At 42.7% G+C, this 24,982-nt stretch overlaps 1 protein-coding gene across 1 annotated transcript in view; it reads left to right on the top strand.

Moving 5' to 3' along the window:
• The first annotated feature begins 2,513 nt into the window (after window positions 1-2,513).
• Window positions 2,514-24,982, top strand: part of LOC126203662 (odorant receptor coreceptor) — a 334,284-nt gene continuing 311,815 nt past the window's right edge. The window contains exon 1 of the mRNA XM_049938029.1: window positions 2,514-2,670. The gene's annotated coding sequence lies outside the window, so the exon portion shown is untranslated. The remainder of the gene's footprint in view (window positions 2,671-24,982) is intronic.

Raw genomic sequence — 24,982 nt, 5'->3', positions numbered from 1 at the left:
ATATCAGTGTATCTATAGCGCCAGATGGAGTGATGATGAAGATCGCAAGAGACCGGCCGCTGTGGTCGAGCGGTTCTAGGCGCTTCAGTCCGGAGCCGCGCTGCTGCTACGGTCGCAGGTTCGAATCCTGCCTCGGGCATGGATGTGTGTGATGTCCTTAGGTTAGTTAGGTTTAAGTAGTTCTAAGTCTATGGGACTTGTGACCTCAGATGGTAAGTGCCATAGTGCTTAGAGCCATTTGAACCAATTTTTTGAAGACCCCAAGAAAGAGCCTGGCCAGAACAATTTAAGTTTTCCATCGTTTCCACAAATCAATTAATACGGATGATGGAATAGTATGTTAAATTATAACACCGCCAATATTTGTACAGTCCGAGGTATCTCTGCTTCTTTACTGACCCCAGTATGGTTGGGATGCTGGATTCTAAACTTAGTTCCTTTGGAGGGACTTTCACCCTCCGTCCTTGCTTACTTATTTCACAACCCCGCGCTGCACATTTTTCCTTCGCTATGTTGACTTCACATGGAGCACAGGAAATTAGCACAATCTTGAATCCTGGTTAACTTGGTACATTCACTGCAACATTTAGCATACATAATGTACAAAAATTTGATCGATTTAGTTAGCCAGCCCCTTCAATTTTGAATATCAGAACGTGTTTCCTTGATCATGACATTATCATTATGTGGATTAACACCCTTTTACAACGTGAGAGTTGTTGATTTATTATGCCGGCCGAAGTGGCCGTGCGGTTAAAGGCGCTGCAGTCTGGAACCGCAAGACCGCTACGGTCGCAGGTTCGAATCCTGCCTCGGGCATGGATGTTTGTGATGTCCTTAGGTTAGTTAGGTTTAACTAGTTCTAAGTTCTAGGGGACTAATGACCTCAGCAGTTGAGTCCCATAGTGCTCAGAGCCATTTTTTTTGTTGATTTATTATGGGCAGGTATTTAACAGACTTAAGTCGTAAATCGATGATTTATTATTTAGTACGTAATCGGTCGTAGCCCTAGACAAAAACGTCCATTATGGACCGAATATTTACGGCAGATATTTCAGAGGACGTTCTTCGGGTGTTGCCGGTTCTAAATTTGTCAAACGTGTGTACGTTCGTCGAATGTTCATCGGAGACTAAGGTATAGCTGCCAGTGCCCCAGGGAAGTATGACTGGACCGCTCTTGTTTCCCTTAAACACAAACGATCTCGTGGATATGGTGGTCACCAATCCGCGACTTTTTGTTGGTGACACTGTAGTGTACGGAAAAGTGCAGATTTTGAGCGACCGTAGGTGGATACAGTATGACTTGGACGCAATTTCAATTTGCTGTGACGAATGGCAGTTTGCTCTAATGTAGGGAAATGCAGGTTAATGCCGACGAGAAGGAAAAACGTTATGGTAATGTTCGAATACAGTATTAGTGGCGTGCTGCTTGACGTTGATTAAATATCTAGCCTTAACGTTGCAAAAGACATTAAATGGAACGAGCACATAAAGTGAGTAGTAGGGTAAGTCAAAGGTCAACACCAGGTTATATGGAAACTCAAGGAATGTGTGGCTTGTCTGTAGGGAGGAGACCGCGTATTAAACACTTGGGCGAACCATTTTTGAGTGCCCACTTTGAGTAAGTGTTTGGGACCCCCACCGGGTCGAATTAAAGGAAGACATCAAAGCAATTCAGAGTAGGATGCTAGACTTCTCACCACTTGTCAACACTTGCATATTATGGAAATACTTCGTGAATTCACATTCCGTGAAACACTATTGAGAGAGATTAGAGAACCGTAATTTGCGACAGACTGCAGAAGTCTTCAAGTGCTACCAACACACGTCTGGTGTAAGGGCAGTGAAAACAAGATTAGAGAAATGAGAACTAGCATGGGTGCATAGACACAGTCCTTTTTCGCTCACACCAATAGCAAGTGGAACAGGAAAGAGTATGACACGCAGGGGTACAAGGTACCCACCACCAAGCACCGTGCTGTGTCCTGCGGAGTGTGTATATAGTATAAATGAACGGGGAGGCGAAAGAAAAACAATAAAAGCATTTTTTCGGACCTACTCGCTCTCGGGATTTTCGCAACTCGTTCCCCATGCTAGTATTGAGTTTCTGACCTATTGCTGAAGGCACTGACGTTAGTGGCCCAGTACAGTGCGTCAAAAATGAAAATGGAGACCGCTAGCCTCGCGTGTCGTAGGCTGTAGGCTAGCGGAGCGGAGGAGCGACAAGTTGGACGGCGACTGTACCCGCAGCGGCGGCCCGCCTTGTAATTACGGCCCCGACTTGCGAAGGGCCACGCACAGCGCCGTGAGGAACGCCCCATCTGCTGCCACGTGGCGTCCTCCCATTGGAGTACAGCCGCACTAGTCCCGACTTCTTCCCCGTTCCTCATTGGTCGCCCACACTGCCCGTAAAGGACGTCATCTGCCCGAGGACATCTTGAAAAAAAAAATTCCAGGAGGCGTGCATCGATACGAGAATTTCTAGAAGTTTGACAGCGGGGTCGGTCCGCCACTGTGGGACTGCGTGTGGAGTTGCGGCCACCTGTGCTGAGCGGTTTCGTCGCTGCAGAAATGTTGCGCTAAGCGCGAGTGGTGTGTGCACGCTGCTGGCGCCCTCGGAAGCAGTCCGGATTTCTACTCCTCTGACAGCGTCACACAATCTCCGTAAAGGTTCGACCGACTGCCTTGTTTTTAACGCACCTAGAGACCAGCACCTTTGCTTCTATGAAACCGTAAAACACCTGCACAGTGTACATTCAAATGAATCCTCAGATACAATTTTTAACTCAGAGAACTATATGGACAAATCAGAAGAAGACTAGACAATTAAGAGACAATAGGGCTCAAAACTAGTGCACGCAGTTCAGTTGCTGATATAGAGAGATCAGTAGATTACTATATGACCCGATTCTTCGGTGCTTACAATCGAAACGTACTCACTCTTCTCGTTAATTCCGTACTCGCAGTGATTCTCATTGTTGTGTTTGTGTCTAGAATGCATCTATTCAAATGGTTTAACAAAAATAGTCGTGACTTTCGAGTTACACAGCCGTTGTGGCGAGATCTTTTCACGAAATTTCCGTCACCAACTCTCTCCGTTGAATATCGAATTATTTTTTGACTCCAAACTACATAGAGAGGAATGTCTATCGTAATAAAAAAAGAGGTCGCCCGGAAATATTTAAGCTTTCATTTTTTCCACCGGATATTCGAAAGTGCCAACGGTCGATAAATAGTTTAAAAGTGGTCTTATAAAGCCTCTGCCAATCACTTTGCTGTGAATTATAGCGTAATCATGTAGAGATGTCCTTAACAGATATTACTTGTTAATTTCTGTGAAGTTTATCTACGGCATCGTCATACGTGAACACAGTTGGTTACACGCTGCGAAATACCCAATTATTATTTTCTGCCATTTTAATAGCATAGTATCAGAAGTGAGAATGTCGGTGAGCGATCCCTGACTACAGTCATTGCTGAAGAATGCGACGCACTAGTTCTCCTCGAGAGGTGTGATGGAGAACTTTCCTACCAGAAATCCGTTTACAGGTGACAAAACTTCTTAGCTGTGTACTCGTTTGTGGTCATCACATACTCGACATACGTAGTACAGTCACATTGTTCTTCCGGACAGCAGATAAAGAAAGTCACTGTGGCTCGCAATAGAGTAACGTCGACGTATGAGGCTGTGAGTCTTGTTTGAAAACAAACTTGTTCCATTTACTAGCGACAGTCCGACTTTATTCGTCAGTTTAAAACTTAAATGCAAAACATCTCGGTTCTGCCTCGGGTTTGTTCCTCTGGCAGTGTTAGCTGTACGTTTACAGTGGTAACAGGTTTGCTGATGGAAATCCAGCCGATACGCACCTTATGTATGGTTTCAGCGAATGCTATGGAAAGGCGCCACAACGTCACTATGCTGAGCTATTTTCGTAGTGACGGCAACCACATCACAGTAATTTTGCATCTGTCTGAGAGTTGTGGCATTACTAATTGTTTAGTGTTGTACGCTCCGGCGATTACATACTGGAGGCCCAGTTGCTGTTGCGAAAATATTTCTTAGTAAGAAAAGTAATTGTGGTAGCGAACAGAATATATCGTAATTACTCTATCATTGTGTGATGAGGCAGAGGACCTCACGTGTCCTTATACCAAACTACTCAGAACGCAGCCCTCCAAAATCTCTGCAATATTGATGGCGGTATTCTGTTTCACCATGTGTATAAGTTTGTCATCTAAATCATGAAAGAGGGAACTGTAAACATCAACTGTCTGGCACGCGTCTGAAGTCTGTTTTGCGTCTGATTGCTGAAAATGAAGAACAGTGCAACTAGTTACTTTCTTTCGCTTCAGTACTTTACTAATGTACAATTCAAATGTTTCCCTCTTACCATTAGGTAGAGAATATCTTCTATTACATTCGCCCTGCAACATCTGTTTGCGTGTTGTCCATCGTTTCACATCATTTAGGTGGATTTGAAGTTACAGACGATGTATATCCTGCAATCTTTAATACTGATAACCTTTTAGCGAAGTATAATTTTCAAGAGTAGTTACTGCTCAGCAAGGGGCAACTTTTCATAAACTAGGAAATAAAAAACGCAGTTACACCTCCACGCAAGCGAGTACACGCACACACACGGGCGCATGCACTCACGCACACACACACACACACACACACACACACACACACACACACACACAACATCGTTCACAGCTTTACACACAAAACATCGTTCACAGCTTTACGTAAGCCAACGATGTCAGCGCTCGTAGACCTATATACCGAATGTTGATCAATCTTCATACGTTGAAACAACAAGTTAAATATAATACATTATTATCCACTGCAGACGCAGGCTGTATTGTTTTCTTTTTAAAATAAATTTGTCCCTAAAGGAGATAGTATCTGTTACAGATGCTATTTGGTTGCATCCGTGAGGTACGCTATCACGTCCACATACTCCTTGGTGGTCATTAATCCCCCTACGTCTGATATTGTTACTACTGCAGTAGTATCACAATCAAAACATATAGTGAAACGTTTCACACATTGCAACGTTCTCATTTTTAACTCCACAGAATGAACATTTAGGGAGAACTACAAATATTCACACACCGCTTGAACATTGAATACAAACTCCTTCACGTGCATATGCAAATGTCGCAGCCCTAATGTAAAAGAAATTGTTCACTTGAGACAAGAAGAGATCCTGTCGGAATGATTCTTGGATGAGCAATGCAACGGAAGAACACATTGATTTATTGATTCCCGGAAATGAAACAATTATCACGGTCTTAGTTCATCGTCAAAACTTCATGCAGAGCACCGATAACAAATTATGCTATGTTTGATTTTTTGGTTTCCAGGTTTTTTAAATAGAATTGATGTCGAGATGATAGAGAAGCAGTTCATCGTTTTCTTAAACTGGTATACTGGTAGACAACTTAAAACCCACTTCCAAGCTGATGGTTGCACCATACCAATAACATTTAATCCAGTGCGTTCTTTCCATCAAGATGGGACTTACAACTCTCGCGCTAGTTGTCACTGTAAGCATTATGCTTCGGTAGCGCATTCTTAAGCGAAAACGTAGCTAATTTATTTTAGCAAACATTGTGTTTGAAATATAAAACCAGTTCTTACATTGTATTTTGAGATTACGAAGGCTGTTCGGCCATACACAGTTGTACACTGTGAAATGGACGTCGGGGTCGATTTGCACCTCTGTTCCAAAGTTCAAAAGCTTCGCAACGAGAACGGGGGTTAATGCTGCATGCACTGAAGCAATTGCGTAACTCCGCAACTACTGCATCTCCTGACTAGACCGTTACATGAATAATAAAATATATTTATTCGCGACTGATGTATAGATGTTTACTGACTTTTGATATGCAAGTTCTCTACGATCTGCAATATCTCAGGAAGTTCGACAGGATAGAGACTCATCAAGAGCCCAAAAAAAAAAAAAAAAAAAAAAAACTCACGTTTACCCAGACAGTTTTAATAGAATTACTATTATTAAGAATTGTAACGCTTACGGGAAATGTTTAGTTGTTACTTTGGGCACTTCAAATATCAAACGGGTATACATCGCTACTCTAAAGGAAGAATATGATGGACTTTCTAGTCAGATGTTATAAAGGCACCAGCCAGATGTAAAGGTTGGTGTCTCGCTACTGGTGAAGATGCGAAAAAATCAGAAAATGTTGTAGGTCTAAGTCTATGAACAACATTAATGTCACAATTGTAATTAGTCATCTCACATAAGTATATTAGTCAGAGAGTATAGGAGTTGGTTTCGTTGGAAGCAGAGAAACTGAAGTGCTTAAATTCAAAGATAGCAAACTGTATCTCTGCAATTTCTGTAAAAGAGAGGTTGCTTATAACACTGTTGCATTATCAGTGCCGCAGAACCATTCGATCAGTTTTGATCCATACGAAGTTTCAGTGGCCAAGGGCTTCCAATATATACAACGGAAGACAAGAAAAATGATTAAAGGCTCGTTGGATTTGTGGAATATTGCAACATCAACGCTGGAATGTGACTTTTTCTAGACACTGTGAGATTGTAATTAGTTTAACAACACCTAGTACGCACACATAGGCCTATAGATAATCATCCTTCCTACATCTTCTATCAATGGAATAGGGAGAAACGTTAACATATAGCCTATAAGAACACCACCCTATACAACTGTTGTTTGGAGAGTCAAAATATCGAAGTGAAAGTTGAAAAGTTGAAATAGAATATCTGTATGAATAGAGTGTCTGACGGTCATTATGGGACACCTGCCTATAGGTAACAACGCATACAAATCACATCTCTTCATGTCTAGACGTCTGCACGGAAGAGTTATTGTACTTTGGATGAATAATATGGATCCTGCGTTAACAAGTGCATTATTCGATACACAGCTGTAACGGTATATTTTACTAGAGACGAACGACTTCGGTCTAGAATGAGACCAAATCGCGTCCAAAAAACAACTCACCTTTGTATTTGCGTAATTGGCCTAAAAGTTATCAGACGTATTTTACTCCATCATTGCCACTGGCTGTCAGTGTCAGTGATGGAACAATGTACATCTGATAACTGTTGTGCCAATTACGCAAAGGCGTAGCCGAGATGGTGTTTGGTCCCGTTCATGTCTGATCCTAGACGAGACCTACCGTCTATAATAAAATATACCGTTACTGATGTGTATTGCATAATGCAGTTCTTAACATTCAGTAATGCTGTACAACACCTCCTCCATAAAATACTGATTCATTTAATCGCCAAAATTTATGTAGTGATGTTCGTTTGTTCTTTGACTGGTGGCAATTTAATAACAGAAAAATAGCAATGATTCAATGATTAGTTCTATTGCTTCAGTAAAATTTATTCAGTGGCTATTTTTAATTTAATTGATGACAATTCTGTAACAAAAAAATAACAACAGAATAATGGCAACAGGATAAAAAAATTATTAACAAATTCATTTAGAATGGTGTAAGCTATGATAAACACCAGGGAACCGGCAAATAAAATAACAAAAGAAACCGCAATGGGAGATGAAAACATTTTGAGCTGAAAAGTCCCCTTGAGGAAGTGGAAAGAGAAGTAAGTGGAAAACGTACATCAATGTTGAAATGAAGAACATAGTTAATTGGACTTGGAATAAGTACAAATAATATAAAAACATTTCGAAGGAAATATTCTGGGAAGAAAGTTAATAAGAGCTTCTACAACATCCATTCGGCAAAGGATAATTATTGGAAATGCAGTAGCTATGACTGACACGTACATATGACGAGAAAACAAAGGAGGCTAGAAAGATGAATGAAACATCATCTTTAGTGACTAATGATGAAGGTAGTTTTCCACTGTAAAGGCAGTGTCGTCTTGCGATATCTGCGAGACGACTTATGTGGACGCCACATAACAGCTACTTTTGGTGTAATTGTGAGCATCTAAGGAGTAAGACAGCGAGAAGAGACAAAATAAGGATACTGTACTAGACATTGACGTCATGCTGTTTCGCAGGTTTGCCGACTTATGCACATCATACTACAGTCACAAAAATAAATTTAGCGAACCATATGCTTAATGAACACAGTAAATAAGGGAAAAGAGACCTACATAATTATAATACTCGTCATTATTGACAATGGAAAACGGTCTCAAGCGACATAGCAGACAGAACATGGAACACCTACTCCAAGGTCAACAATGTGACATAAAGTGAACTGACATAAGCCACAAGAAGTTTTTTACGCCAAAACATATCAGTAACTATAGGTCAAGACAAGTAGTGCCTGGCTGCACGAATGTTTCTAGCCGCGTCAATCTCATTATTGTAACTGCGCATAACACGGGGAAGATCTAAATTTATTTAATCCACAACAGATACTTTTCTTTAATAGCGGTACACGAAATGTTATTATTGCGGTTGACGCGCTTCCAGAACAAAATTATTTTTGTCTCGTTTTAGAGTATCGACCCTGCATTTGTGTAGTTATATAGAAAGCTACTTTGGCTTACGAAGCCTAAGAAGAAACTTTGATAACCGTCTTCTGAAATAATAATCGACAAATTTAACCACTTCCCTTGTAGCACATTTACATCCAACCAGTTTCGTTAATGTTACATAGGTAGCGGATAAAAATGTTTTGTTAGTCCAACGAAATAATAATTAACCTATTACTATCTTTTGCTCTTGTCGTTTAACTGCGAGACGTTCTATATGGCGATGAGCTTTCAGTGACTATGAAGTTTTTTTTATTGACGCGATGCCAAATAATTGTTTTTACAACTGTAAGCTGGTACTACCTCGTCAAGACAAAATATTAAATTCTCGGGTTTCTCCTTGTATAATAAGTTCCAACATTCCCATCACGAAAGAGGAACGTTAGGAAGAAAAAACCTGCGTTTAATTAGTGAGATCGGTGTCAAATTCAAAGTCACAGTGAGTGAGTGTAGCACAACCCGTGTAAACTATATTGCAGTTCTGAGCGAGATGAAAGTACCATTTTAAAAAAATGAAACAGTGATGTGTATCGACTGAAAGAACGTACTGAGTGTTTGTGTTGTGGCGGATGAGTGTGAAATGGACGTAACGAAAAGGATGGATGTCGGACACCGCACGTAGTCTTATCATCATCATCATCACCGTCGGCGAAGGCTGTATCACCTTCAGCCACTTGTCATCCACAGCTGGATAAAAATCTCCGTTACATTTCCCTTGTGTTTAGCTATATGGATCAACGTTCTTTTTACATGATTTATAAAATCATCTATCAACAGGCCGTCTTAGTCTTATCTCCCAGAGTCCAACAACAATTCCCTCGGTTTGTATATCCTCCTGTCACGCGCTTATGTGTGGCGTCCAATTACATTTCATTTCCATCACGGTCATAATGAATTATGTCTTCTACGCCACTCTGTTCCCTAATTTATATGTTTGTTTTCTTATCTCTGCAATTTAAAAAGACCAATAACTTCATTATCAGTGTTCGTATTTATTGATTAACAATTTCATTTCTTGTACAATATTCTAACAGATTTTAACTTGTCTCCAAATAAAAAAAAATTTTGCTGATGCGAGACTTGAATCTAGCGTTTTGTTTCGCGGTTGTTGCTCCACTATCGACAACAGTAACTTTCTTTTCAACTAACGCTGTGATGAAATTTGGAAGATTCATTTTACAATCTTTAGTACTAGATTTTTTTCTCTCAACTGTTATTGCATGTTGATCCGATAAAGAGAAGTCAAAGGGAACATGATCATTTATGTCTGTCATATGACATTGATACGGTACGATTCACTACTAGTTAGAGCCAGATTGCGCACACGATCTTCTTGTCGACTTACTTACTTCAGATGTAGTCTTTGCAGTCTACAGCGAGCTGTCTAGTCTTGATGGCAATCGGAATAATACGGCCGAAATCATTAAGATTGTGCTCGGGCACTGCCTTTGTCGAACTTAACGATTTACGGATAAATATGAAATCCTGTCCACCCACTCCTTCAGTATTAACAACGGATTAGATTAGATTAGATTAGATTAATACTAGTTCCATGGATCATGAATACGATATTTCGTAATGATGTGGAACGAGTCAAATTTTCCAATACATGACATAATTAAGTTAATTTAACAACATACTTAAGTTAATATAACAACTTTTTCATTTTTTGCGTTTTTTATTTTTTATTTTTTTAATATATTTTTTTGTTTTTTTAATTTATATCTAAAAGTTACTCTATGGAGTAGAAGGAGTTGTCATTCAGAAATTCTTTTAATTTCTTCTTAAATACTTGTTGGTTATCTGTCAGACTTTTGATACTATTTGGTAAGTGACCAAAGACTTTAGTGCCAGTATAATTCACCCCTTTCTGTGCCAAAGTTAGATTTAATCTTGAATAGTGAAGATCATCCTTTCTCCTAGTATTGTAGTTATGCACATTGCTATTACTTTTTAATTGGGTTTGGTTGTTAATAACAAATTTCATAAGAGAGTATATATACTGAGAAGCTACTGTGAATATCCCTAGATCCTTAAATAAATGTCTGCAGGATGATCTTGGGTGGCCTCCAGCTATTATTCTGATTACACGCTTTTGTGCAATAAATACTTTATTCCTCAGTGATGAATTACTCCAAAACTCAACGGTGGTTAACAACTCAATTATTATCATTATCTATATACCCACTTAGCTTCCCAGCAGCTGATATGTTCAGAAATAGTAAAGTTAGGAGAAGATAGCTGCCAACCTGAAGAAAAGGCTTAAAATATCTTGGAATGTTGTTGTAAATATTTTACTGTCAATGAAACTTGAACATTATCTTTTGCATTAGACATAGAAGACTTAATCGTCGCTGAGTCTGGTTCCCTTCATTGGGCCAGGCAGTTTCCGTGGATAAGCTCCCTGTGGTGACCAGCCATGTCGACTGCAATCTTGACGGCGAGTATGCTTGCTCTGCGTTCTCGTGCTGTCAAACATCAAGCTACTGTCACGTCCAAATGGTAAAAAATACTGGCTATTGCACGCTTCGACCAGGTGGCCAAGCGGAGACCCCCAGTGAGATCCGTTTCAAACTCTTGACAGGTACTGATAACCTATCTCACACGGGTACGTAGCATCTCTATGTCCTTCACAACAGCCATTCGACGTCTGACACTGTTGACGCCCCTTATATATCCCATCATGTCTGATAACAACAACAAACACGAACAAACCTAATCCTCTTGGTGACTGTCAGAGAGAATTGTAACGTTTATCATTGACATATGTGTGGGAGGTATGCACGTGTACAAGGTATGGTCCAAAATATCTGATATTGCACGCTTCGACCAGGTGGCCAAGCGGAGACCCCCAGTGAGATCCCTTTCAAACTCTTGAGAGGTGCTGATAATCTATCTCACACGGGTACGTGTCATCTCTATGTCCTTCACAACAGCCATTCGACGTCTCACACTGTCCACGCCCCTTATATACCGCATCATGTCTGGTAACAACACCAAACACGAACTAAGCTAATCCTCTTGGTGGTTTTCAGAGAGAATTTGTAACGTTTATCATTGACATACGCGTGGGTGGTGTGCACGTGTATAAGATTTACTTTGACTTTCAAAGTGCTTAACTTTAATTGTCATGTTGTTTAGTTTACTGTGGTCTCTGATTATGTGAAAAAACAGAATTATATCTATCAATCGCCACGTAAATTAAAGCAACAAGGAATTCAGTAACGCAGTATGAAACTACATAACTTGACAACATACTATGATATAGAAAGCCATCCAAGCACGCAAATGTATCAGTATATTAATTTTCTAGATGCTTATCAGATTTAAAATAATGACATACTATTTCTAATTAAAAGAGGAAACGAAGCGTACGCAGAACACAACGATTAGGTGCGATAGCAAGGCCCAGACATCGTTGTTGTTCATGTCATCAACCAAAAGACTGGTTTGATGAAGCTCTCAACGCTAGTCTACCCTGTGCAAGCCTCTTCAACTCTGAATGACTACTGCAACCTACATACACTTCACCGCCTTACTCTAGTCTAGTCTTGGCCTCCCTCAACTACACTCCTGGAAATGGAAAAAAGAACACATTGACACCGGTGTGTCAGACCCACCATACTTGCTCCGGACACTGCGAGAGGGCTGTACAAGCAATGATCACACGCACGGCACAGCGGACACACCAGGAACCGCGGTGTTGGCCGTCGAATGGCGCTAGCTGCGCAGCATTTGTGCACCGCCGCCGTCAGTGTCAGCCAGTTTGCCGTGGCATACGGAGCTCCATCGCAGTCTTTAACACTGGTAGCATGCCGCGACAGCGTGGACGTGAACCGTATGTGCAGTTGACGGACTTTGAGCGAGGGCGTATAGTGGGCATGCGGGAGGCCGGGTGGACGTACCGCCGAATTGCTCAACACGTGGGGCGTGAGGTCTCCACAGTACATCGATGTTGTCGCCAGTGGTCGGCGGAAGGTGCACGTGCCCGTCGACCTGGGACCGGACCGCAGCGACGCACGGATGCACGCCAAGACCGTAGGATTCTACGCAGTGCCGTAGGGGACCGCACCGCCACTTCCCAGCAAATTAGGGACACTGTTGCTCCTGGGGTATCGGCGAGGACCATTCGCAACCGTCTCCATGAAGCTGGGCTACGGTCCCGCACACCGTTAGGCCGTCTTCCGCTCACGCCCCAACATCGTGCAGCCCGCCTCCAGTGGTGTCGCGACAGGCGTGAATGGAGGGACGAATGGAGACGTGTCGTCTTCAGCGATGAGAGTCGCTTCTGCCTTGGTGCCAATGATGGTCGTATGCGTGTTTGGCGCCGTGCAGGTGAGCGCCACAATCAGGACTGCATACGACCGAGGCACACAGGGCCAACACCCGGCATCATGGTGTGGGGAGCGATCTCCTACACTGGCCGTACACCACTGGTGATCGTCGAGGGGACACTGAATAGTGCACGGTACATCCGAACCGTCATCGAACCCATCGTTCTACCATTCCTAGACCGGCAAGGGAACTTGCTGTTCCAACAGGACAATGCACGTCCGCATGTATCCCGTGCCACCCAACGTGCTCTAGAAGGTGTAAGTCAACTACCCCGGCTAGCAAGATCTCCGGATCTGTCCCCCATTGAGCATGTTTGGGACTGGATGAAGCGTCGTCTCACGCGGTCTGCACGTCCAGCACGAACGCTGGTCCAACTGAGGCGCCAGGTGGAAATGGCATGGCAAGCCGTTCCACAGGACTACATCCAGCATCTCTACGATCGTCTCCATGGGAGAATAGCAGCCTGCATTGCTGCGAAAGGTGGATATACACTGTACTAGTGCCGACATTGTGCATGCTCTGTTGCCTGTGTCTATGTGCCTGTGGTTCTGTCAGTGTGATCATGTGATGTATCTGACCCTAGGAATGTGTCAATAAAGTTTCCCCTTCCTGGGACAATGAATTCACGGTGTTCTTATTTCAATTTCCAGGAGTGTATTTTAACCCCGCAACCCTACCCTACACCCTTCTCCACAAACTAGTCTCTCCTTTTAGGCAAGTCGTATCATAAATCCCTGTATCGCCGATTCAGTTCAGAACCTTACATGATCAGCTGATCTTCCCATGAACCTCCAACATTCGTCAATAGCACCACATTTCAAAGAGTGGAACTGGAGAATGTTCTGTGTGCCACATTTAGATTTTCCAGGAGAATAAGAAAACTATGAATCTCGTTTGGTCCATAAGTTATTTATGTCCAAAATAATAAGAAGGTATTCTAATAGTAAAGAACTATGCTGCCCACCTCTCCACGGCATAAAATAATGAGACAACTTAGATAATAAATAATTTATTAACAACGCTCCTGGGGACCACTGACTGGTTCTAAGTTCCAATACGAAACTTACTGTTTCAAGAAGTACTACCTTTTATTTGTGACAAAGCAAGTACAGAAACATGGCGGAAAGACTTTAACTGGCATATCTGTAGACAACAGAAACCATTTCCCATTTCTTTTATACATTTTACAACAGAATAACAAAATTAAATTCATGAAAGAAACCTGTCAGTATTGACTTCTGTTTGTTACACAATTCAGTTCTTGGGGTTTGATGTTGCAATGTTTACTGTAACTCTCCCTGTACTGTTGAGGAAAAAAACAGAAACATCGTGAAGAGGTCTTTCTGTTTTGTGACTGATAAGCATGACTGGCTTTCTGACGAAGTACAGCATGGCATACACCCGCCTTGGTCTTTCCTCTTTTGAATACACTGATATTCTTCCTTCCTCTTTGTTTCGGAGTACGAATTTTTAATAATTGGACGGGTATGAGACGCTTTAATCATACTGTATCTGGAAATCTTATAGGCCTGCATTGACAACAATGTTTTAGCAACGTTTCTAAAGTCAAAGAGGTCAGTTGGAATTATATGGAATAGAATGAGATTTTCACTCTGCAGCGGAGTGTGCGCTGATATGAAACTTCCTGGCAGATTAAAACTGTGTGCCCGACCGAGACTCGAACTCGGGACCTTTGCCTTTCGCGGGCAAGTGCTCTACCAACTGAGCTACCGAAGCACGACTCACGCCCGGTACTCACAGCTTTACTTCTGCCAGTATCTCGCCTCCTACCTTCCAAACTTGCCCGCGAAAGTCAAAGGTCCCGAGTTCGAGTCTCGGTCGGGCACACAGTTTTAATCTGCCAGGAAGTTTTATATGGAATAGGTTCATAATTTCAGCTTACCCAACAGTCTTGTGCTGACCCATAGTATTTGGAACTCCAGAGGAGCGCACTGCTTGGTTTATTGGCCGTTCACCTTCTAGTAGTCAATGTTTGAAACTCTTATGCATGATTTGACATTTGGTGCAAATCTAGGAATGTGCAACAGAATATCGAGAACACTATAGCAATGATGGCGGCTTTTGGAAAAAAAGGTGCTTAGAACGTTTTCTATGTCCACTCTCATTGTTCCCTTCTTGATTAATGCTTGCAAACTGTTTATGTGTGCAATGTCACAAATTATGTAAAATAAATTCCTCTGAAACAGCTTGCACTACCCCCAGAACTTGCATAATTCGTGATTTTATGATCGGAACATCCTTTCTGAACAATGATTTGACGACGAAAAATCACCAAGCCCTGGAAGGAAGTAAAAGCAAGCTCTCACAAAGAATCCCTCGAGTGTGAGGTCATTTGAAAGTCTTGTGTTAACAATTATAACAGGAAAAATATTAACTGCTAATGACTCACCATATGCATCAGCAGGGCGACAGAAGTGAGTGTCCAAGCGGTGCAGAGATCAACCTTCTATGGGATGTATGTATTACGCTTCACAAAATGGACGTAGTAGACATTCAACAAATGTTCAAAACGAATCTTTAACTTGCACCTGGAATGCCGAATGAAAAATGGCGCTCCACAGTGATCACAAAGGTACTCAAGTTCGCCTTCTCATTGGGAGCTATGAACCGTGCAGTAAGTTCAGCTAGATATCGACTCTTAAAAAATGCACATAGAATCACATTAGTGTAGCACGGTGATGAGAACAGAGGGAATGTAGTGGTATACAACCGAATACGAAACAATCTGTCGTGGATCTTAACGTGAAACTGGCTATCCGTTAAGGCGCAGCTGCCGATAGCGCGATAATATGTTTTGCCGATATGTAAAAATCAAACCTCCACCGGCTGAATGTGTTCTAGGTGGTATGAATTGCAATGCCACGCACTTTTCAGGAGGGATCATTTGCTCTAACGGAATATGATTTTTCTATGCAGACCAGGAATGAAGCCAAAACAAGTTATTTTGTCCAACTGATAGCCCACAACAGCGCTCATACCAACGCTGTAATTCTCTTATTCACATTTCCCCACTCTTGCCTGCTGTTACGTAAATATTCCATACTACCCTTGCAAGATCACGCACAGGAGAAAGAATCGTAATGGGCAGAGAACCTCCAACCTCTGACAGCACAATAAATAGCTTTCAAGCCAGTTCACCATCCAGATTAACATTCGGCATGACTGTGTACGAATGCGTTAAGTCATTGATTTTAATTGATTCTCATACAACTTTCTTGGTATCTCTAATTTCCAAAGTTCCTTTCATATACATTTCCTCCTCAAATCCACGATTGGTCGGAGTTGAGAACAAGTTTCTTACTGAACGATTGGATAAGTTTGTTTATCTCACCTACTAATTTTCGGGTAGCTTCCACAGTTTCCTTTGCATCGTCAAGTTGGTAAATTGTTTGAAATTTAGATATCTTACGACTTACAATTCTGTAGCACTGTTTAAAGTTATCTACTGCTTACATTGAAATCACTGAAATATGTGTTGCACGCAATTTCATGTGCATAACATACTAGTGCACTATCATGCACATCCTGTGAATTGCATCGAGCACTCTCGAAGCGAGCCTTGTCTGCTCTTGAATAATGCATAGTTTTTCTTATGCGCTACATGGACTTATTGCCGCAGACTCACTCTAAATCTGTCCATAATTGTTTTTCCACTGTGCTGCGGATAATCTTCCAGGAATGTAATTATATTTAGTATCCACTCCTTGGCCAACGACTGCTCTCTGCTGCATTTCACTCTAGACGGGATTTGTGTCTCCCTTTCCGACACGAATGATGATATGCATGGGTCGACACCTGCTTCAGTACCACTTTCACTTGCTAAACACGTATCGTCATCATTGTACTCTTCATGAACATTGTTTGCACAGCTGAGGGTATAGGACACCACACATTACATTGACTCATCATGCAGAAACTTTAATATTTCATCAGTCACTTCTTCTCCATTCTGCGAAATTGCTTTGATTCCTTCCTGATGTAATGTCAACTTCGGTAACTATTCTTGTCACGTAATGCAAAGTTTACTTCGTTTATCGTCGCCATTGCTTTGCTTTGTATCAAAATCGTCAGCACTGTAGCAATGTTGCGAGTTACTCGTCGACTAAGGAGTTCAGCTACACTCTGTAGCCTCATGCTGTGCTCCAGTCCTGCCCCTTGTGGCCATTAGCTGCTAATATCGTATCTGTATGATGGAGAACATGTGAGTATTGGGGCAGAGGGTATTCTGGAACACTCTGCATTGTAACCAGCTGTATCCAAGATGGCGGCGATAACGTCAATCAAGATGGCGGATTTTGGCGGGAAGTTTGAATTTTGGCAGAAAGTGCCACACCCCCCTCCCCCAGAAAAATCGCGGGAAGTTCAAATTCTAGCAGGATAATGCATCACACAACAGTTATCTCTACTAAGCAAAGAAATTCACAGGAAAATTGGTCACTTGGGCTACCTACACTAACCTAAGTCACCTGACCACCACCTCTTCCTAGGAAATGGCGCCAAGTTTGAATTTTGACAGTAAAGGAAGGTCACTTGCGTTTTCGCTACCAACCTAAGAAAACTGATGCAAAGAAAACACATTTGGACTAACCTCAGTCACCTGACCTCCACCTCTTCCTAGGGATTCGTGGGAAATGGAATCAGTCTACACTGGGCTGCTGTAGAGAGGAAGGAGTGTACTTTATTTATTTTCGAACAATGTATTTAGGGATGTGGTATATTTATCACAGTGATACAGAACACATGCTAGGACATCCCACACAGCCTACAGACCTGAAAACTACTCCTAAATAACTCATGTATAATGCTCTACACACGTGCCTGCTGTTGTAAACTGTCAAAATAACGCATTGCACAGCGTACAGATATGCAAACCATTTGTAAACAATTCAATACATTTACATCATGAGAGCCAAACAACACCTAAATTGTCAAAATAATAATCCATATAAAACAATCCACAAACATGCTTGCTAATCGTCAACTACCACAATCGTGCACCAGTCTTTATTTAAACAATTGTAGACAGCACCACCATCCAGTGTGTTCGCCAGGTGGTCTCAGCTCCAACTGACTTAGTACACCCTACCACTAGAAGAGGGCGCAGTTGTCCTTGATGTCATCTGATGAGGCGACTACCATTATTCAAGATGGCGGCATACATTGTGTTCACCACGAGACCTACTACGTATTGACACCACCCGAGGGTGCTACTGTGGACTTGGAATCAATTTTCGCCAATGCCACGCCCACCTGGACATGGAAGGAATTAGTTAAAATCTCCACCACGATCCACAACCGAGCGCCACGTCCCCTTAACAACCAACGTTGTTGGGCTAATGTGCACTAACGTGTACTAAAGTGTACTAACGTGCACAGCACTTGACTTAACCCAAGATGGTGGGGGTAAATGGCAGGAAAACGACTCTGCCTGTGCTGAACATGAGTTTTTATTTTGCAGGCATTGTCTCCACCACGAGATCTAGACTCCAACAGACCTAGTAAACAGTACCGGTGGCAGAGGTCGCTGTCATCCCTGATGTCATCTGTTCAACCACTTTCTCTCTATAGCCATTCTAACAGGCCATGTCCAGTGCGTACTACTGATGTAACAGAGTCAAGCCCGCGCTCTCATACTGACGTTACAGATAGTGCAATAGAAATCTGCCCACGATTCCAATGGAACACATGGGCGCCGCTGCCCCCCGGCCCCGACCCCAGCCCGGCTGCGGCCAGGCACTCCCGACAAAATGACGCGGCCGTCAGCTGTCAAACCACACACAGACGTGCGTTCGGTTTCCACATGCATGAGGCGGCAGTATCCCCATCATACTTGACACCTGAGAAATTCCTCTCCAAATATGTGATCACCTAGGCGCCTTTCATGACGCGATCGTACTGGAGTGATGACCTAATTTAAAGGTGCAGACGCTCCAAGCTGGGCCACACACACGTGCACGCTTGCGAAAACACCCTTAATCATAAGAGCATTCTCCTTGTTAGGAAATGATCACTGTCCAAGCACAGATGGGGGAGGGGGGGGCGATCGTCGCAAGTGAATCTAACAATATTCTCACCCTTATACTGATGTCACATTATTATGTTAAAATAAGAACCGAGTCGACCTGGTGGAAATTGTATATTCTCCGAGAAATAGTTAATGCTCGCTTTCTTGATGTCTCAGCTTGTATGCATGGAAATTCATGCCCTAACAGAATCTGTTTACAAAAATAGCGCAGAATAACGTCGAATGCAGTCTTTCTCGTGGATCTAACGAGGGTACCCCTCCATCACATGTTAACCTTCCTGCTTTCAACACATACAAACGTTCCCTCCGCTATGTAGAGGTTCCTATATCCCAGCACAATGGATGTGAATGAATCGAGCATTGTGACTAGCTCTTATCGAATTTATCTGCTGAACATCAGACCAGCTGTGAGGCTGGATTGAAGAGTTTTTAGTAAACAGAACACAGCATTTTGTTCTCAATAGAGATACGTCTACAGACAAAGTAACCTCTAGCGTGCCACAGAGGACTGTTAAGGGACCATTGCTTTTCACAATATATATAAATGACCTAGTACATATTGTCGGAAGTTCCATGCAGCTTTTCTCGGATGATGCTGTAGTATACAGAGAAGTTGCAGCATTAGAAAATTGCAGCGAAATGCAGAAAGATTTGCAGCAGATAGGCACTTGGTGCAGGGAGTAGCAACTGGCCCTTAACATAGACAAATGTAATGTATTGCGAATACATAGAAAGAAGCATCCTTTATTGTATGATTATATGATAGCGGAACAAACACTGGTAGCAGTTACTTCTGTAAAATATCTGGGAGTATGCGTACGGAACGATTTGAAGTGGAATGATAATATAAAATTATTTGTTGGTAAGGCGAGTGCCAAGTTGAGATTCATTGGGAGAGTCCTTAGAAAATGTAGTCCATCAACAAAGGAGGTGGCTTACAAAACACTCGTTCGACATATACTTCAGTATTGTTCAGCAGTGTGGGATCCGTACCAGGTCGGGCTGACAGAGGAGACAGAGAAGATCCATAGAAGAGCGGCGCTTTTCGTCATAGGGTTATTTGGTAAGATCACGTTATGGAGATGTTTAACAAACTCAAGTGGCAGACTCTGCAAAAGAGGCGCTCTGCATCGCGGTGTAGCTTGCTGTCCAGGATTCGAGAGGGTGCGTTTCTGGATGAGGTATCGAATATATTGCTTCCCCCTACTTACACCTCCTGAGGAGATCACGAATGTAAATTAGAGAGATTCGAGCACGCACGGAGGCTTTCCGGCAGTTGTTCTTCCTGCGAAACATACGCGACTGGAACGGGAAAGGGAGGTAATGACAGTGGCACATGAAGTGCCCTGCGCCACACACCGTTGGGTTGCTTGCGGAGTATAAATGTGGATGTAGATGTAGAAATAACTGATGCCGCCGGTGTCGAAGCACCATCCACCTTTTCTTTCTGGGATTTTCAGAGGTAAAATTATTTTGCACAGATCGCTACATTGCATGGACAGTTAAACCTGCAAAGTTGTCTACAGATCATCAAATACATACGAGACTCACAATAACATTGGAAGCCAGGACGATATTTACCATTGCAACTACAATTAAATATTACGATTGCTGCTACACTCCGACGCCGATCGATGTACAGATAATGTCTCCTCTTGACGACTGTGCTTCTGGAACGAATCTCAGTATCTGTAGCACATGTAATTTTTCACGCAAAAAATCTCTCTCATACCCTCGCAGTTATCGATGTGCTGAATCTAGACGTCCCTCGCGATAGGACACACACTCATCCTCTCTAGTCACACCATAACATAAACCATGGTGAATTTCAATGCAATATATACACATTTTACACAACGTAAGCCCCAATAACTTTACAATACAATATATCCACATTTTACACAAACAGTGCAGCTATCTTTTATATCTGTACAGAACCCAAAAAAACTATTGTATGCCTACACTCACACCAGCTATATATCACAATGCTCCCCAGTTCTAGGAAAGTACCGTCAGCCTTTTCTTTCGTTCTACAGACTTTCAGCGGCAATAAACTATTTTAAACTGATCACCATATTTCACCGACAACTAAACCTCATAAAGTGCCATACATATCGTCAAATATGGGAAGACTCTTACTCATTTACACTGCTCTCCGCGCGACCGCCGTGTCCGCTTCAACTCAGCACGCCACCAGCTTCCATCACTCAACACAGAAACAGTCAGTTCTGAGGACCTTAGTACATCGTGCTGAAACCGCCTCAAGACGCTGAAAACCTGCTGACAGAACTGAGCCACTTACACCAAGTTTTTAAGGAAAACGGTTACAACAACAAACAGACATCACAAGCAATGTCATCCAAGCCTGAAAGGAGGAACACCTCTGAAGCAGATTGCATTCTTACCGTTTTGTGGTTCGACAACAGGGAAGATTAGTCGGCTCCTGAAGAGGCCTAAAATAGACACAATCTTCAGGCTTCCGGCAAAGATCCGGCAACTAATGAAATCTGTGAAAGACGATGTACGCCTCAAAACGCCACAAATTTACAAGATAACATGTGGATGTGGGCAGTTCTATGTCGGCCAGACTGTTCGCACTATTGAACAGCGAAGCATAGGACATGAAAGGTGTTACCGTCTGCGCTATCTTGAAAAGTCGGCTGTAGCAGAACATGATCTGGAAAACGGACGACGAATTGCATTCGATGAGACGTCTATTATTAAATGGAATAATGACTTCTGGGATATCGTGAAAACGAGGTCATAGAGATTAGAATTTCTGACAACAACTTCAATAGAGACGGTGGATTGCAGCTGAATACAGCGTGGGATCCGGTGTTCAAGGGGTTGAAGGGGGCCCGGCGGTCGCGCGGCCAAAACATTACCATATATGGTGCGGGACCGAGCACCAGTGACGTCACGAGCGACGGCGCGGCTATACCGGGTGTTACAAAAAGGTACGGCCAAACTTTCAGGAAACATTCCTCACACACAAATAAAGAAAAGATGTTATGTGGACATGAGTCCCGAAACGCTTAGTTTCCATGTTAGAGCTCATTTTAGTTTCGTCAGTATGTACTGTACTTCCTCGATTCACCGCCAGTTGGCCCAATTGAAGGAAGGTAATGTTTACTTCGGTGCTTGTGTTGACATGCGACTCATTGCTCTACACCACTAGCATCAAGCACATCAGTACGTAGCATCAACAGGTTAGTGTTCATAACGAACGTAGTTTTGCAGTCAGTGCAATGTTTACAAATGCGGAGTTGGCAGATGCCTATTTGATGTATGGATTAGCACGGGGCAATAGCCGTGGCGCGGTACGTTTGTATCGAGACAGATTTGCAGAACGAAGGTGTCCCGACAGGAAGACGTTCGAACCAATTGATCGGCGTCTTACGGAACACGGAACATTCCAGCCTATGACTCGCGACTGGGGAAGACCTAGAACGACGAGGACACCTGCAATGGACGAGGCAATTCTTCGTGCAGTTGACGATAACCCTAATGTCGGCGTCAGAGAAGTTGCTGCTGTACAAGGTAACGTTGACCACGTCACTGTATGGAGAGTGCTACGGGAGAACCAGTTGTTTCCGTACCATGTACAGCGTGTGCAGGCACTATCAGCAGCTGATTGGCCTCCACGGGTACACTTCTGCGAATGGTTCATCCAACAATGTGTCAGTCCTCAATTCAGTGCAAATGTTCTCTTTACGGATTAGGCTTCATTCCAACGTGATCAAATTGTAAATTTTCACAATCAACATGTGTGGGCTGATGAGAATCCGCACGCAATTGTGCAATCACGTCAACCACACAGATTTTGTGTGAAAGTTTGGGCACGCATTGCTGGTGATGTCTTGATTGGGCCCCATGTTCTTCCACATACGCTCAATGGAGCACGTTATTATGATTTCATACGGGATACTCTACCTGTGCTGCTAGAACATGTGCCTTTACAAGTACGACACAACATGTGGTTCATGCTCGATGGAGCTCCTGCACATTTCAGTCGAAGTGTTCGTACGCTTCTCAACAACAGATTCGGTGACCGATGGATTGGTAGAGGCGGACCAATTCCATGGCCTCCACGCTCTCCTGACCTCAACCCTCTTGACTTTCATTTATGGGGGCATTTGAAAGGTCTTGTCTACGCAACCCCGGTACCAAATAAAGAGACTCTTCGTGCTCGTATTGTGGACGGCTGTGATACAATACGCCATTCTCCGGGGCTGCATCAGCGCATCAGGGATTCCATGCGACGGAGGGTGGATGCATGTATCGTCGCTAACGGAGGACGTTTTGAGCGTTTTTTGTAACAAAGTGTTTGAAGTCACGCTGGTACGTTCTGTTGCTGTGTGTTTCCATTCCATGATTAATGTGATTTGAAGAGAAGTAATAAAATGATCTCTAACATGGAAAGTAAGCGTTTCCGGACACATGTCCACATAACATGTCTTCTTTCTTTGTGTGTGAGGAACGTTTCCTGAAAGTTTGGCCGCACCTTTTTGTAACGCCCTGTATAAGCTCGGCAATGACAATCACACGACAGTCATCCACTTGACAATGGCAGATGAGATCTCTGCCGAAAGCTCGTGGGCTTGAAACCCGAGAATGTTTTATTGACGGATATCGCTGCGAAAGCATGCATTCGTATTTAACTGGCTGTATATTTTTGGGAGACAAAAAAAAGAGCTTTAGCCATTTCGTAATCCTTCAGGTCTGAACGATATGAAAACAAATATAATTTTAAAATTTTGTTACAATAGTAAATAACGAACACAAAAAGAAGCTGGCAGCTGTTTTACGAAAGTGGGTTCACTTCGGAATATCATTTTAAAAATTTTCTCAAAATTAACCTTTATCATCATAATAAGCAACGAATACGAGAAGAAATTGGCGAAAATTAAACAATCAATTTGTTTAAGGAGGTGGTTACTTTGGAATCACTAGGACGTACAGTTTTCAATTACCCATCATTTCATTTGGTGTATTCGAAAGCAAATGCGCAGTTTTCCTAGGCTAGACCCAACATCTCGAAACGTCCATTAACTCATAATGTCTAAAATAAATTATAGTCATAAATAATAGTCCAAAATGCTACAAAAATTTAATAATTCTATGTCGAAACTATGTACTGCCCACTAGTTTCATTTCGAAACAGTGGATAAACTCAAATATACGTCACAGTAACTTCAGATATACTTACTTCTACTGTCAAGAACTTCTCAGTACGGCAACTACTAAGAGAAACGGTACGTCACCATCTCCTACGAGCACGTAGCACAATCTAGGCGCCGACTGTTGCTTTGACTGCCATAAGTGACTGCTACAACGCACTACAGTCGCAGATATCTTGCAGCAGCAAAGAACATCGGCGATCTCATGCTAAAGGCACTGGTACATCAAGAAACAATTAATAAAATCAGTTAAATACAACGGGGCATTTAGCTGTGTGCAGAGTGCAGGGTAGTCTGTTCCATAAGTGGAGAGCAGCAGTGGAGAAGGAGGTTGCGAAAGACACGCAGGATACCAGGTTAGTGCGACCTTGTCGTGAGGTGATGTTATCATGAGACGACAAATACTTGACCTGATACTGGAGTGCTTGCGTTCTGAAGTGCCGATGACGTAGACACAGTCTGTGGCAGCCACGTAACTTGCTAGTATTCTATGTGGATGATGAAGCACTTACAGGCTCAAAGAGGCGAACGTTGCATATATAAGACACACAGCCATTTTTGGTTAGGTTTAACCCTCCACAGTTCTCGTACCAGTGCCGTGTTGGATTACACTGAAAAGTGAAGGTTCGACAGAACGAATTATTTCTCGCGCTTGCGTTTCACACGCTGTAGAAATATGTTCCGGAACTTCTGGAGGGCATAGAGGCAATCATAACTCCTCCTAAAAGCGGCGATGGTATTTTATGCACATTTTATATCGCTGAGTAGTGTGGAACCGCGTGACCGTTACGGTCGCAGGTTCGAATCCTGCCTCGGGCATGGATGTGTGTGATGTCCTTAGGTTAGTTAGGTTTAAGTAGTTCTAAGTTCTAGGAGACTGATGACCACAGATGTTAAGTTCCATAGTG

Source organism: Schistocerca nitens, chromosome 9 (assembly GCF_023898315.1).
Source record: "Schistocerca nitens isolate TAMUIC-IGC-003100 chromosome 9, iqSchNite1.1, whole genome shotgun sequence".
Lineage (NCBI taxonomy): Eukaryota > Metazoa > Arthropoda > Insecta > Orthoptera > Acrididae > Schistocerca > Schistocerca nitens.
This window is presented reverse-complemented; position numbering and strand designations above follow the sequence as displayed.